The sequence below is a fragment of the Arvicanthis niloticus genome, chromosome 16 (assembly GCF_011762505.2).
Source record: "Arvicanthis niloticus isolate mArvNil1 chromosome 16, mArvNil1.pat.X, whole genome shotgun sequence".
Classification (NCBI taxonomy): Eukaryota; Metazoa; Chordata; class Mammalia; order Rodentia; family Muridae; genus Arvicanthis; species Arvicanthis niloticus.
The window spans coordinates 49,135,883-49,152,795 of NC_047673.1; the positions used below are offsets into that span (position 1 = coordinate 49,135,883).

General features: G+C 36.1%; 1 protein-coding gene across 1 annotated transcript in view; it reads right to left on the bottom strand.

The window, feature by feature from the left end:
- The window catches only part of Galntl6 (polypeptide N-acetylgalactosaminyltransferase like 6), a 1,047,155-nt gene that overhangs the window by 941,892 nt on the left and 88,350 nt on the right, over positions 1-16,913 (bottom strand). The gene's annotated exons all lie outside the window — the stretch shown is intronic.

Below are 16,913 nucleotides of genomic sequence, written 5' to 3' on the forward strand. Positions count from 1 at the left end.
AAATGGAAAAAAAAAGAGAAGCAGAGCAGCTTGAGCGTTGTGAAGAGAGATGAAACTGGAGACTCAGGGTGGAGAAAAATAGACTGTTGTGAGTGGCCAACCCCACTACCTGGGGCCAGGGTGAGGTCTCAGCCTGTGCTGCTGCTGAGGGCCTTGTCTGAGTCCATTGCTATGCAGCAGCAGGGGTCTGTGTTGATTTCTGTGGCTCACAGTACTACTAGAGAACATGGGATGTCCCTGGTTGTCAAGGCTGCCAGCAACAGTGTAGTTGTTCAGGGACCATTCTGAATCTTTTTATAAAAAATTGTTTCTAATTAAATTTAAATTATTATTATATCATTATTATTTATTATTATTATTATTATTATTGGCAACAGCAAAGGAAGATATTAACTTAAATATGTTTTATTTGAGAACAAACATTTCATAAGCGAATTGCAAAAGAAAGTCTAACTCACTCTCATAGAAAAGAATAAATTAATGTGCACCAATATCCCATGCAGAATGACTATAACACATACATATGCACATATCACAAGCACATGTGTACTGTGAAATTATAATTTATCACTGAATAAAAGGGATGGCTAGTAAATATAGTATTAAACAGTATAAGCATTTGAAAATATTACAAATTACAAAATTTTAACATTAAAATTCCTTTGAAGTATATGCATCATAAATTACCAATTTCTCTCTTATATTTCTCCATTTGTATCTAAAAAGATAAGGAGTTCATTCTGTTATGTGTTTGTTAGATGTATGTTTGAAATAAGTTGCCATGAATTCTGTTATTTCATTTTTTCATTATAATGTTTCATTGTTTATATAAACATTTATTACTTTTATACTCATATTTCTATCATAGACCCAACCGACTGCTACAATGTGTTTCTTGTTTTTCTGTATAATGACGTTTTACTTGCTTATATGGCTGTGCACAAGATACACTCCTGGTAGCCAGAAGGGTTTGCTGTAGTCCTTAGAAAAGAATTACAGATAGTGATGACCCACCATGTAAGTGCTTATAATTGAACCTGGATCCTTTGGACGAGCAAAAAGTGGTCTTAACCACCAAATTCTAGCCCCTTGTCAGCCTTCCCACATCTGGACTCTTCTTCCTACATAAGACCAAGAGATGAGTAAATATGCTAGGTAGAACTGAAGGCGAGCAAAGATAATCAAGAAATACCAAGTTAAAGAAGTAGAAGCTGTCTTACCACTCTAAATTTTGCTAGAGTAATATCACTTGTTACTTGACTATAAAATATTAATGGTCTGCAATCTTGAACATTCAATATTTATAGAACTGAATTATCAGGTTTCTTATGAGCACTCTCTTTTGAGAAAGCTCCAGAGGAACCGTTTACTTCCTCTGGAAGTAAATACTGACTCAGGCCAGCTATTAATTTTAACTCTTCCTGGAATAGAATAGAAAGGTGCTTTTTCTTCACTTGTGCCTTGAATATTTGCTTCATTTTATTCCTCTGTTGTTTGTTTTGGCTCATTTTTTAGAGATTATGGAAGGCCTGGCATTGTGGAGGAGCATCTAGAAGCCCTTGGATCTATAACAAAAGTATTATTTATATTAAAGAAAGGACAAGAGACATGAGAAAAAGAGAATTTGTACACCCTGAATGCATAATTCACTATATATGAAAGAAAAATTAACATCAATTTACTGTTAAACTAAGATCTGAGTCAAACTTTTAGAAATAAAAGTGCCCTTAGAATGAATATGAAGAAAAAAATGAAAAGATTCATTTACCTAAAGTTTGACTTGAGACTTAAGCTCTGCGTGTAAAATATTGGAAAAGTCAGTTGTGCAAAATGTAGAAAAGATTTAATAAGATAAAAGTCAGAGTACAAGTCAAACTTATGTGTTAGAGCACCTGTCTTCTTGGTGCTTTCATCATCCAGGGAGTATGATTGATTCCGGTACATTTCCAACAGTTTAGATGAAAGCATGTATTGGGCTTTGAAGTAACTCTCTGCACAAGTAGAATTTCCAAAATGAAATGATAGATTCCTCCTTACTCTGTCATGAGAACTATTATAATTATAACTGAGCCTGTAGCAGAGTTTATAATAAAGAAATAAAATACAGATAAGAATAAAAATACAGATAAGCCTACAAATTCTTTGCTTTATTTCAATATTTACCCTGATGACTTAATAGATATTTATAAACACTATATAAAATATAATCAATAGTAATTTTTCTTAAAAAGAAATTAATATAATGTATGTATCTAAAAATCTTAATACCTACCATATGTTTCTTTGTGTCATATATTTACTTTGTTATAACAATCTTCTAAGAGGGGTTTATTAATTTGTTTTGATTTTTTATTAAATTATTTTATTTATTTACATTCCATATGTTAACACCCATTCCTCCTCCCCCTCCCAGAGTTCTTTATTCTCCCTCCCCTTTACCTATGACAGGGTGTTCCCTCACCCAACCCCCTTACCCACCTGTCCACCTCACATCCTCCAGCATCTCTCTTCCCTGAGGTATCAGGTCTAGTCTCTATAGGATTAGGCACATTATCTGCCACTAATACCAGACAGGCTAGTCTGCTGCTACATATGTGTCAAAAGGCCAGGGACCAGTCCACGTATGCTCTTTGGTTGGTGGCTTAGTCTCTGAAAGCTCTTAGGGGTCTGGGTTAGTTGATACTGTTGTTCTTCCTATGGGGTGGTCATCTCCTTCAGTTCCTTCAATCCTTCCCCTAATTCTTCCATAGGGGTTCCTGACCTCAGTCTAATAATTAGCTGTAAGTATCTGCATCTGTCTCAGTCAGGTGCTAGTAGATCCTCTCAGAGGATAACCATGCTAAGCTCCTGTCTGCAAGCCCAATACGGCATCAGTAATAATGTCAGGGTTTGTTGCCTGAGCATTGGATGGATCCCAAGTTAAGTCAGTCAATAGATGGCCTTTCCTTCAGTCTCTGCTCCATTTTTGTCCCTGCATCTTCTTAAGACAGGCACAATTCTGGGTCAAAATTTTGGAAGTAGTTAGGTAGTTCAATTCCTCCACTGGAGGTCCTATCTATCTAATGTTCCAGTTCTATGGCCCCATTGTTGAGCATCCCCATTTGTTCCTGGGAACTTCTTACATCCCTGGTCTCTGGGACTTTCTAGAGGTTCCTCCACTTCCCACCCCTCAATAGCTGCATATTTCTATTCATTCTCCTGGCCCTCTGGGCTTCTATCCTATCTTCCTGATACCTGATCCTGTCCTCTGCCCCGTTTTCCCCTACTCCTTTCCTCTCCTACCCTGGCCTCTCCTTCCCTTTGCCTCCTGTGATTATTTTCTCCTCCCTTCTAAGTGGGATTGAAGCATTCTCACTTGGGCCTTCCTTTTAGTTAAACCTCATATGGAAAAAAACAACCAAGATAACGTCTCAGTTCAGAACATCTATACCCAAATACAAGGGCATCCACATTCGTAAAAGAAACTTTACTGAAGTTCAAAATAAACAGTGAACCTCACACAATAATCATGGGAGACTTCAACACTCTACTCTCACCAATGGACAGGTTATTGAATCAGAACTAAATAAAGATAGAGTGAAATTAACAGAAGCTATGAACCAGATGAATTAAACAGATATCTACAGAGCATTTAATCACAAAACAAAAGAATATACCTTCTTTTCAGCACCTCAGGGAACCTTCTCCCAAACTGATCATATAATTGGACACAAAACAAGCTTCAACAGATACAAGAAGATTGAAATAACCCCGTGCATTCTAACAGAACACTACAAAGGAAGGCTGGACTTGAATAAAAGAAAAACAACAAAAAGCCCATATACACATGGAAACTGAACAACTCTCGACTCCCTGATAACTTATTTTGATTCTTATTCTCAAATTTCTATTTTAATCAACAGACACAATATATAAATCTGTCTGTAGGGATTTAAAAAAACTTTATAGAAGTAAAAATTTGAAAATCAAAGAATGTAATCATTTTGTGTTCTAGTAGAACTTGAAGCTTGAAGAACCCATCTTCAATATTTTATGCTAAAGGGTAATTATGTTTAGATTACATAAGAAAAGTAATTCTTCAGAAAAAAAAGATAGAACAGAAATATCTAAATGTCCTTTTGTCTCAAAAAGACTCTACTTCCTTTAACAAATTACTGTTTTGCTTCTTAGTAACAAATAATGCATGTAAGAAAATTATGTAATATAAATTGCAGTTGGGTATGAGCTGTTGATATCTTTGAACATTTGTTAAATGCTCCACTTATTATGAAAATACTTACTTAAAAATTAAGGTGAATGTAAAACATTATAAATATTCTGTTTGAAATAACACAACTTCCTTTTATTGTGTTCAATATGCTGTAGTCCAAGAGGGCAGGGTTAATTCTGTGTCCCAAGTCTAACCATATGGAGAGGTCAATCACAGGAAGACAGTTTACAGTAGATAAGAGGCATCCAAATGAACCAAGTGTTCATAGCTGTGAATATCTAGATGCATTTGTTTATATGCTCCCAATTAGAAGTTGTGTGTTAAAAAATAAGAAAAGGGCAAAGGACTAACATGACATTATGAGACAAGTAACCTCCATAGGTACCATTGAGTTCATTTTCTGTTGACCATCTACTGCTAGACATGCAGTCTACCCTTAAGAGTGGTTTGCCTCCCAATGAGACTCCCTTAGAGAAAACTAATTATTGTTCGCAAGTGGTTATGAATTGAAAATAGCCTTTGGGTCAGGGATTTCGGTGTCTGCCCATTTCTTCTTTCAGTTCTAGGAACCCAGCTGGTGCAAACCCATGCATGCCCTGTGGATTCATTCAGACACTGTGCATCCTGCCTTGGTCTAAATCACTGAGTTCATATGTGCATCAACCATGTTAATTTTGAGGGCCTTGGTTTCTTGGTGTACTCCATCATCTCTGGCTCTAACACTCAGCCTCCTCTATCACAGGGTTCCCTGAATTCTGAGGAGGAGGGCTTTGATGGAGAGACTCCTTTTAGCTCAGAATGTTGTAGGCTGTTTTTATTCTCTGGGTAATATGTGGTTGTGGGTCTCTGTGCCTGTTGCCATCCACTGCAAAAGCATGTTTCTTGGATGATGGATGAGCAAGGCACTGATCTATGAGACTAACAGAATGTTATTAGAGTTATTTTATTGCTATATTTTGATGTTGTTACTTTTCTAAACAGTAAATCTCCCAGGTCCCAGGGCTATCTAGACTTAAGCAGTGTGGAGTATGGGTTCTTCCTCATGGAGTTGGTCTTAAGCCAAATCAAATATTGTTAGGTTAGCTCCACAAGCTTTCCACCACCACTGTATTAGCATCCTTTGCAGGCAAGACACCAATGTAGATCAAAGAGGCTGTGGCTGAGTCGGTGTTTATGGTTCCCTTCTGGTACTGCATAGAGTACCAGAGATGCTAGTGTGTAGGGTTGATGGCTAGGCATTAACTTTATTTATTTATTTTATTTATTTAAATTTTATCTCTCCTTACTCTACAGATCCTTTTCATAGATACTTTGGTAATTTTATCTAATTTCTGAGTGCAAAGGTGCGAATCTCTGCATATATACCTATTTCTTGTGTTTTCTATTGGGCTCTTTTCCTTCTGTTTATTTTTTCCTAATCAGGAAAGTTTTCACTTTTATTTTATTATTGTATTATTATTCCTTAAAAACCTCTGTTTTCTAGTGAAAGACAGTGACCAGTCTTGATTGTTATAGACTGTGCTTAAGTTCCTCACTTAGCAGCTGTACCAGGTAGCTATGTACAGACAGGAATCAGGTCAAAAGATCATCCCATTGGCTCATCTCCCTTACCAGGACCCATAACCTATCCTAGCTAGATCCACCAGCTGTGGACCAAGATTTCATATCCAGAGCAGTTATCTTATGTTTTACAATGCCAATATCAGACATTTCCTCATTTTATATTGCTAGTAGTTATTTGGCACAAGATGTTCCATTCATCTGGCAGAATGTAGCTCTTTTTATCCATCCCCAAGGAAGACACTTCACATAAAACTGGCAGGAAATCTCAAGGGGACTTTTCTTATGCAAAAATCAGTCCCAGCTAGCTATGGTAAATGCATGCCCATATCTGTGTACTTGTATCAGGCTGTGGTAATTTTTACAGTCTTTCTTTGCTGATGACTGGTGACTTCGCAGGTGTTTTGTTTGTCTTATTATTTTTACTTAATATTTACTTGCAGAGTGGCCATCTTTGTGATATACTTTTTACTCCATATTCTTCAAGTACGTGATAAGATTTGAAATTAAAACAAAGCAGTATTGAGTTACTTAAAAGTGCATCTTAATTGCTTGGTCTTCAATTAATATGCTTTTTAAATAATTTCAACTTAGGACTGTGTTAGAAAGGGGAAAACCCGCACCATATATCCATTGATACAATTCTTCATATAGGAAATGATCTCCTAATGAGGGGACTGTCATCTCATCAGCTTTTTTAGTTATACCAAATCCATAATTTTTCGAGCGTAATATGCAGCATTTAAATAGTTGAGTGTCATAAGCTAAAAATGGCGAATTTCAATCATCACTTAATGGCTCTGCAAAGATACTGTTTTGGTGGTAACAGCTGCTGCATATGTGTGGAGAGAAAAACTCAAATGATTTTGGGTATAGCTATCCCCTTTCTCTCATCCTTACTCTGCAATAGTTTAACCCTTCACTTCAGTTTCTAATGCTATACAAATCGTTTTCTCTGAACAGAACTAGAGAATTCTTTGTTATAATCAGAATCATTCTGTTTGACGTTTGTCATCAACTGAATTAGATAACTTTGAGTGCCCACATGTATTTGTAAGACATGGAGAACATAATGATGAGTAGCTTTGGCTTTTGACACAGTGTTTCAATTCAAGATCTCTTTATTTATTCTAGTAAAAAAATCAATCACTGCCCAAGTATGAGATGAATGAGGACACCAACAAACATGAGATCCTAGACAGAGAATGTTCATGAAGCCACAAACCTACGGAAATAGCTAAAGTCTCTTGAGTAAAAATGGGAACAGGAGAGGAAGTCCTCCTCAGTGAATCATATACCTATTCATTGCCCCATGCTGAAAACACAGATACAAGTAACATATAGATGCAACAAGTTATATTTAGGAACATTATTGCATTAGCAAATACATGTATACATGCAATAACAATAGATGACAAAAGAGCTCATAAATTTGAAGCACAGAGGAGAGATAAGTGGAGGGCTTAGAGGGAGGAGAAAGGAAGAATGTAATTTAAATACTATCTCAAAAATCAACAAAGACAACAAAACCATCATGGTACACAGATGCAAGGCTGTTCTGCTGTCCATGCTGTCATTACAGGACCAACCCTCAGCACTTCCCTTCCAGGGCTTTTCTGCCAAGTTTTTAGATCATGACAGTTCTCTGATTTCCTGATGCTTCTGAATTACAGTTCCACCCAAGAAAATTTAGCTGATTCTCTATCAACTTCTAAAACCTATTTTGTGCTTAGGAATGCACTTATTATAACAAAAGAATGATGTAAGATAGGCACACAGATAGACAGGCAGACAGACAGACAGACACACACACATACACACACACACACATACACACACACACACACACACACACACACACACACACACAAGCATACAATCTAGCTGTCAATTACTCCATTTGATTAAAAGAAATATCCAAACTCACACTGCTATTGCAACAAACATTTAGCAACCCAAGTAGCATGTGTGGGGATTTAATCTGTATGTATAAAGCATCTGTTTTACTCTTTTTAAGATTCACAGGCAAATGGATGGACCTAGAAAATATCATCCTGATTGAGGTATCTCAGTCACAAAAGAACAAATATGGTATGTGCTCACTAATAATTGGATAATAGCCAAAAAAAAAAAAAAAAAAATGGAAAACCCACTATACAACTCACAGACCATATGAAACTCAAGAAGAAGAAAGACCAAAGTGTGGAGGCTTCAGTTCTACTCAGAAGGGGGAAGAAAATCACTCGAGGTAGAGGAAGAAAGTGAACTGGGAAGAAGAGAGGAGAGGGAGGAAAAGGGGGAGCAGGATCAGGTGGGAGAGGGGATTGGTCGGGGAGAGGTACAGAGGGACAGAAATTTGAAGAGAGGTGTGTAGCAGTGGGGGAGGGGGAGCTAGGGGTAGCCACTAGAAAATCCCAGATGCCAGGGACACAAGAGAGTCCCAGAACCACCAGGGATGACATTAACCAAAATAACCAACAGAGGGGAGATAGAACCTATAGAGACTGTATCCAGTGGATAGTCATATAGTCCCTGTTGAAGAATGGGGCTATCCACATCTCAAAAAGATTATTCTAGAATTGCTCCTATCCAAAGGAAATGCAGGGACAAAGAGTGGATCAGAGACTGAAGGAAAAGCCATCCAGAGACTGCCCCACCTAGGGATCCATCCCATCTGCCGACACCAAACCCAGACACTATTGCCATGCCAAGAAGCTCTTGTTGAGAGGAGCCTGATATAGCTGTCCCATGAGAGGCTGTGCTACAGCCTGACCAATGCAGATGCGGATGTATGCAGCCAACCATCAGACTAAGGATGGAGACCCCAAAGGGGGAGTTAGAGAAAAGACTGATGGAGCTGAAGGGGTTTGCAACACCATAGGAAGGACAACAATAACAACCAACCAGAACCCACAGAGCTCCCAGGATCCAAACCACCAACCAAAGAGTTCACATGGAGGGACCCATAGTTCCAGAAGAATACATAGCAGAGTATTGCCCTATCTGTCATCAATGGGAGGGAAGCCCTTGGTCCTGTGGAGGCTTGATGACCCAGCATAGGGGACTGCTAGAGATCTGAGGCAGGAGTGGATGGGAGAGCACCTTCATAGAAGCAGGGGGAAGGGGGAAGAGATAAGGGGTATGTGACGGGTAAACTGGGAAGGGGTGGTAACATTTGAGGTGTAAATAAAATAGCCAATAAAAATGAAAAAAATAACAGAAAATAATGAATATAATCTTTTATGTTCTTGTGTGAATTTTCTATTAATTATCCAAATGTGCTAAACTTAGTAGTTCATAGTTTTCATATGCTAAATTTAGTACTAATGGCTTTACAAATTATGCAGAAGTATTCAAAGTAAAATTGATATCATCAACAAACAGATTTTCAAGAATCTATTCTTAGGTGACTAATAGCCCTCATTTAATTAAAAACATGCATTCCTTTTTAAAAATACCAATAAAATATACCAAAAGTAAAATATTTTTGAATGTATATATTTTGTGCCCTTATTAGAGCCTTTTTATAGAACCAATTTAAATTATTCAGATTAATAATGGTTCGTATATAATTTTTAATTTTATTATTCTCATTTGTGAAACTAACATATGGTAGTGTGTTTACATAATTCCCACCCCATACTGTCCACACAACTCCTCTCCAGCACTCCCACTCCTCCTCAACTTTACGACCTGTTCTTCTTTAACTATTATGGTTACATATTTTCATGCAGGCATTCATACACACACACACACACACACACACACACACAGAGGCAAAAATACCCACACAGACATACTTATGCATATATACATACATTATGCTGAGTCGGTTAAGAATTGCTAAGGTAAATACGTGTTAAAGGATAGCCACGGGATCTATCTGAGAAGACTGTGGAGTAAAAGGGCATCTCTGCATCCATACCTACAGTTGCTGATCATGACAATGAGAAATATGCTTTGATGTCCTCATGGCTTCTTTTATTTCTTTATTGTGACAATTGAAATAGCAAGACCATATTCTGTGCTGAGTCAGCACTCATGTATGGCCTTGCTCTTAATTATTTTCTAATTTATTCCTTAAACAGGGAGGCTTTAGTATGTAGTTTCTACCCCTTAACAGTCTCTTAGAAACAATTAACAATATGTCTATGCAAGAGTGATTCTTGACTCCTACTCTAATGTTTTCTTCATGTCTGACCTTTTCCTATGGACAATAGACATCAGTCTCATTAAGTTTTTAACTATTTCCTTCTCAGTTAAATTCAAGGATTTAGCCGGGCAGTGGTGGTGCACGCCTTTAATCCCAGCACTTGGGAGGCAGAGGCAGGCGGATTTCTGAGTTCGAGGCCAGCCTGGTCTACAGAGTGAGTTCTAGGACAGCCAGGGCTACACAGAGAAACCCTGTCTCGAAAAACCAAAAAAAAAAAAAAAAAAAAAAAATTCAAGGATTTAATTTTCTACTGAATTCCACCTTCACTTCTGAGTCTATGACTATTCCACCTTCACTTCTGAGTCTATGATTAGCTTTATCAAGTTTATTGTAGATTGACCTAGTACAATTCAACTTTCTGAGTATCTTCTCCTTCTAAATCTGGGAAAAACATAATCCATGACAGAAATAGTAATAACATCTGCCTTAAAGACAAAGTATTAAAGTAACCATGCAAAAGCTCTTCTGTTTATTAATAATAAGTATGCTCTCTCCACTCTGTTCTAAAAATATCTGAGTCAATGATTAAAACCCACAACTATATTAGCTTTAATAACCACTTACACAGTGATACTCAATGCTTCACAGTAAAATGGATGTCATGCAAATATAATGTGGCCGCTTTCAATGCTTTCTTCCTGTCTCACTTCTCCTCAATGAGTTCTTAGCGCATTTGTTCTAAGAGCTGTTGTCAGCTTGTCACTCTTATTTGTTTCTCTCAACATGTCACTGATTGCAGCATTGAATCCCCTTGGTTTTTGTCCTGTGGATTCAGAGTAAACTAGGTGGAGTTAAGCTGCGTACTCATCCGTTATCAATCAAAGCATCAATTGTATTTCTATTCTCATTCAATTAATGAATCCGTTCATGACGGTCATAAAGTGCAGCATTCCTTACTCCTGATTTTTAATGCTTCGGTAAATTTATCGACAACTAAATCTCAAATATTTTCTACTGTTTACTCATTTATGTAATATGTTCTTTCATCTCTCATTGTTTACTCTCTAAATAAATAAGGAGCAAGTTTCTTGGCAATTTGTTTTTCTTTGTATTTTTCTACCTTATGTAACACATCTGCCCTATTTCTGTAATTAACTTCAACACATGCCCTCAGGTACACACGTTATCTCTTTCTGTTTGACTCTGAAATTTGGTTCTTTGGCATTCATCCTATTCTTACATATTAAATAAATTTAAATATGCTATGTTCTGATGTATCTTTATAAATATCCTATAATATACAATCTTAAAGACCTATGATTATGAGCTTACAAACATGTCTTAATTTTGTTGCAGTTTTTTCACAAATCTACTCATTCATCAACAATTATTCTCAGCTAGTTTATAGAAGACTATAAACTTGCTATCAGAGAAAGTGCTTTCCTCCTGTGCATAATTTCATGTTTATATTCAAATCTCTCTATTCTACTAATTGGCAGCAACCTTCAATGATGTTTATATGGATTCTATAGCTTATAAATACAGTTTAACTCATTTTAGAATTGCAAAACAAATCTAATTCAGATAGACTCTCCCATTTCAGTAAACAAATTAATAAATGAGGGACATATATGGTTTTGTGGTGGAATCTTGCTCACTTATACTCTTAAAGAAAAAATTCCTTGACTACTTTAAGTACAGAAGAATAGGAAGGTTGGAAAATATATTTAATTAACTTCTCTGAAATGTGCTCTTTGCAACAGTAATATTCTTGTCTTCTCTGACTAACCCCTTGGGATTTAGATAGTACTCTAGGGAAAGTACTAGTTTGGCATCGATTTATTATAAGAAAAAAAATACCCCAGTGTAGTGAAATGCCGGGGCAGGAAGGTGGGATTGGGTGGTAGAGAGGCAGGAGGATGGAGGATGGGATAGGGAGTTCTGGGGGGGGAGAGCTGGAAAGGGGATAACATTTGAAATGTAAATAAAGAAAATATCCAATAAAAAGTAAAACAAAATTATTTAAGAAACCATACAGAAATTGAAATGCAGTAAAAATAATTATATTAGTGATGTGTTAATTTCTAAATGGTGACTTTTATGGATAAGGAGGTTTCTTGGGTACATTTTCTCAAGGTGTAGTCTATAATTACAAAGAAAAATTGGTGACCAACATCCATATCAGCAATACTGAACTATGAGACCTCATGTAATTAATGATTTATTTACCTCCTAGGAAAATGGCAAAAGTTTATTTTCTCTATTTCTATTACTTTTATAATTGGTTGGTGGCTTGCTGATACTGGAAACATCTTTGTAAGTATACAAAACTAGATTGTTTTTTTTTTAAAAAAAAAACAAAAACCTATAAAACCCTCTAAACGGGAATAAAAATATTTGAAATGCTTCTAAGCAAACAAACTCACTAACTTTAGAGTGTCCATGTTGTATTGTTGGGTATGAACTGAACATCCCACTAATCACACTGAAATCATCTCAAAACATGTTTAAAAATATGTTGGTTCCTGAATGACTAAACATTGGAAATATGTGCTTTTCTTGAAAATTTACTAATTTATTGAAAGCTATAATTTCCATTGGTAAAAATATCACAAATTAGGACCTGTGAGGGTATTTTTTCTTGCTGCTAATATGAATACCTTAGTTCAAATACCCAGTACCCATGTATAATGACCAGTGTGGCTATATGTATACTGTTAGGTAATTCAAATATGGTAGGGGAAGGAACACATTACACTAAGTCCTGTGAGCTGCTTTCTCCCATAACTCTAGTTTTTGTAAGAGACATCATCTCAAGCAAAAATGCAGGGAGATGAGAGAGATGGTAGAACAGTTCAAGAGGTGTCACCTTCTGGCTTGGCCATGAACAGTTAACAGCGGGAATTCATTCTGGCAAATGTAGGTTCTATGACGGTTTTTCCTATGGACTTTCCCAGAGTGTATGTATGTACCCTCTATGGAACATCCCATTTCCTGCTCTATAACCTACTACTTCTGGGTTTTATGTATTCTTGCTGTAATATATAATTCCAGAGTATGTCAAAATAATGATTCATACAGGCAACTATAATGTGATGTTATTTTTATATTTATAGATATCTAAAAGTTGAAAATACTGAATAAAAAAATATGTTATAGAAGATAAGAAACAGCCACCTGCTTTCCTCAGCAATAACCAGAGGGAGAGGTGTTGCAGGCCAGCTTATTGAAGTTAGTATATTATGAGAAATACCAACTTTAAGCATTCTTCAACACGAGGGTGTCTAGGAGTCATGAGAGTGGATATCTCAATCTAAGTGTGGAGAAATCTATCTTAATCTAGGCACAGGCCTCTTGTATCACTCCCCACAAAAGATCTTAGGAATATTTTATCATGGTGGTTGATAAGTCTCTACTTTCTATGAACAGTTTCCCCCCTTGCTACAGTAGCTTATAGGGCCAAAGGTTGGAGCAGTGCTGCCAACTCCGAGGAGGGATTTGATCTCAGTGAGGACAGGGTTTCTATGGATAACAGGATTTGACTACACAAGATAAGGGCAAGGGCAGGAAAGGGCCTGCTAAGCCATCAATAAGACGACCAATAATAACTTGAGTTGGTGTGAAATAGCCAATCTGGAGCCATTTTTTACACTCTCCATGCTAAATTTTTCTTCAAAGAATCTATTTTTAAGTAATCAAGAAGTTTAAATTCTGAACGGGTAGAATTTAAACCTATTCTGATGAAACCTTAACAGAAACCAACCTTAACAAAAAAAAAAAAAAAAGTAAAAAAAAAATCAATACTTCTATCGTTACTTCTGGTCTGAAAATAAAAATAGGCTAAAATGGAAAAAATATCAAATGTGGGCCAAAAATAGCTTTATTAAATGTGATAATGTATTTTTAAAAAAAAATAATTCTCACCTTTCACTGTAAAGGTGTTTATTATTATTATTATTATTTTACTTAATCTTTCAGCTGTATGTTAAGTAAGGTTTTTTTTTGTCAATATATGCCAATTACAGGTGAAAATAATGTGGGATTCTTCTGTGACTAATCTTGAAATGGTCTGTTGTTAAAAAAAATATTGTAATATTTTAATCAAATTCTCCTATTGGTTTTAAAAAATATTACACAGAAATCTAAAAACGGCATATCTGTGAAGATCACTTTCCAGTTGAAATTTTCAAAGCAGGAAGATGCTCTGAGTGAATCAAGGTGTGGATGACAAGCATTCATGAAATCCAGGACAGACATGTGTATAATAATGGTTATAAGCACTCTCCACATAGGTTCAACATTAGTTCATGAGCCATGATCAACAAGATAACATGAAATTGAAACAAGCAGTAGAAGAAATGTTATAAGGGGCAGATGCAACAGCAAGGTGTGATAGCACTTGGGATAATGGGGTGTGAGGACAGGGTGAAGCCAGCCTGGGCATCACAGCGAAACCTTGTCTCCAATAAACAGGCAGTACAAGAAGAAACAAAGTGAGGAAAAAAGTAATAATTATACATCTGTGTGTTGTCTATTTAACATTGCACTTAAAATATACTCTAGTATAATTATTACACACTTGATATAATAAACATATAAACTATTAACATTGTTGGTTATTAGAATGTACTTTGTGTCATAGGTGATTGTGTATACTGTATTCTTATATGACTGATAGGATAGGAGGTTTGTATATACAATCATGTTGTGTTGTGACACTAGTGTGGTTACAGCAGCAGCTGAAGCTGCAGCCATTACACTCTCTTCACCTCTAGTATGACATCGTAATGTATGTATTTTTTTTGCTAACAGCAACATCATTTTTCAGTACATGATTTTATTTACTAAATTTATACTGTTTTACTTCAAAAATAAAAATTATTCTCAATAGCTTGCCTTCTGTGGAGACAGACACTGGTTAAATAAGCCCATTACTCATAAATAATAGATTGACTCAGATTTCAGTGACTTATATAGAAATTTGTGCATATGTTTAGATGCATATCTAAAATCTATGCTTGTGCATTTCAGGATGTAGCTCAGTTGTAAAGTCTCTGTCCTTTACCTTCAAATTCTAGTTTTTATTAGTGAGGAATTTTTTTAAAATTCCTCAGATCTTTCTAGGTGGTCCTATCAATGTGGATAAACTCCTCAGATCTATATAGTGGGCCTCTTGGTTTAATTAAAACACACAAGAAGTATTGCTGCTCTCTAAGCCATTCTTCAGCATTTCTGGGTGAATATTAAAAGGTTTTTTCCAGGGTTGCATGAATTTAAAAAATTAAATATGAATCATACTGGAAATGACACGATCCAAGTATCTTTCACCTAACTCACACCTGAGAATGAGTATTTCCTTAATGAAGATCTTCATCTTGCTCTACATGGGCTGTTTATCAATTTCTCTAGAGTGACAGTAAATCAAGTGGCAGCACATGGTAATGTAAATCACAGTCTAATTTAGTTGTCACCGTGTTGTGACACTTGGTTAAAAATGCTTTTTAATTGTGAGTATAAATTATACATGAACAATTCTTAGTGACAGTCTTAATACTACATCAGATTATTTCACCCAAGGGGGAATAGCAAGCATCATCAAAATGAGGCAAGAGGACATCTCAGATGTCTTAAATAGCAATTTAAGGAGAGATAATGATGATGATATGTTCTGCTTTAGTTTCAACCCAAAACCGGATATGGAAAAAAAAAAAAGGAGAGGGTAACAGAAAAAGGAAGATGTTTGAGTATTTTGGAGACATGAAGCACAGTTCTGTGACTCTGGAAGATGACCCTCAATTTCTGTTGGTCAGTCTATAAAAATGAGCTCTGTAATCCTGGCAGGGTTTTTCATTGTCAGAATAGAAACACATGAACTTAGGGGAAAGGGGGAATTTTCTACACAGCTATCTCAAATTAATGGGCTTTTAATGTTTCCAAATTCTAACTATACCAACCATGTTCACTACTACTCTATTAATAATGGCCATGACTTATAAACAGTCTAGATGTCCCTCAACAGGGTAATGAATAAAGAAAATATGGTGCATGTACACTTTCTTACTTTCAAACCACTGGGCTTTAGTTATATAAACACTAACAAGGTCTAACATGGTCAGTATAATATAGAATCATGCTAACAGAAATAAACTTTACATAGTAGCCATGACAGTGTGAGCTTTCTGCTTTCCAGAATAAAATTTAACATCACATTACAAGGATAGTTTGTTTTGGGAAACATAACTGGAAAGGGTAGTGTATATTGAAACTCAGGTTTTATTGAAACTGTGCTTATTCTTTTCTATAAAATAAAGACGGAAATTGTTGTGGTGCTCTAGTGGGACTGTTTTTGCAAGGAAGTCTCCTAAAAGCCAGCATGTTAGAAAACACATTAGTATAATACTCCTTAGTGGAAATTCCTCACTTCTACAGGTCTGAATATTCCTTAAGCATCATATTTGCTTGCCATTATTAGATCTTGTAGGTCTAAATGTCTTCTATAGATTCTATGAGATGTTGAATCTTGACATTAAAGGAGTTTTAACAACCTCCTTCATAGACTAGATTTTAAAATTTAGGTCAAGGCTTATGAGGATGTAGAGGAAAAGAAGCACTGATACATGTCTATTGGGAGTACAAATTGGCAACTACTATGAAAATCAGTGTGTTAGTTCCACAGGAAGATGGGATCAATCTCAAGATCCAGCTATAGCACTCCGGTGTATATAGAAAATGATGCTTCATTCTACTACATAGACACTTCAACCATGTTCACTACTACTGTATTCATAATACCCATGACTTATAAACAGTCTAGATGTCCCTCAACAGAGTAATGAATAAAGAAAATGTGGTGCATGTACATAATGGAGTATTTGCTCTTAATAACACCATGAAATCTGCAGGCAAAAGGATGGGATTAGAAAAGCCATCTTGAGTGAGGTAACCCAGACCCCAAAAGACAGATCTGGTATGTATTTACTTACATGTGGA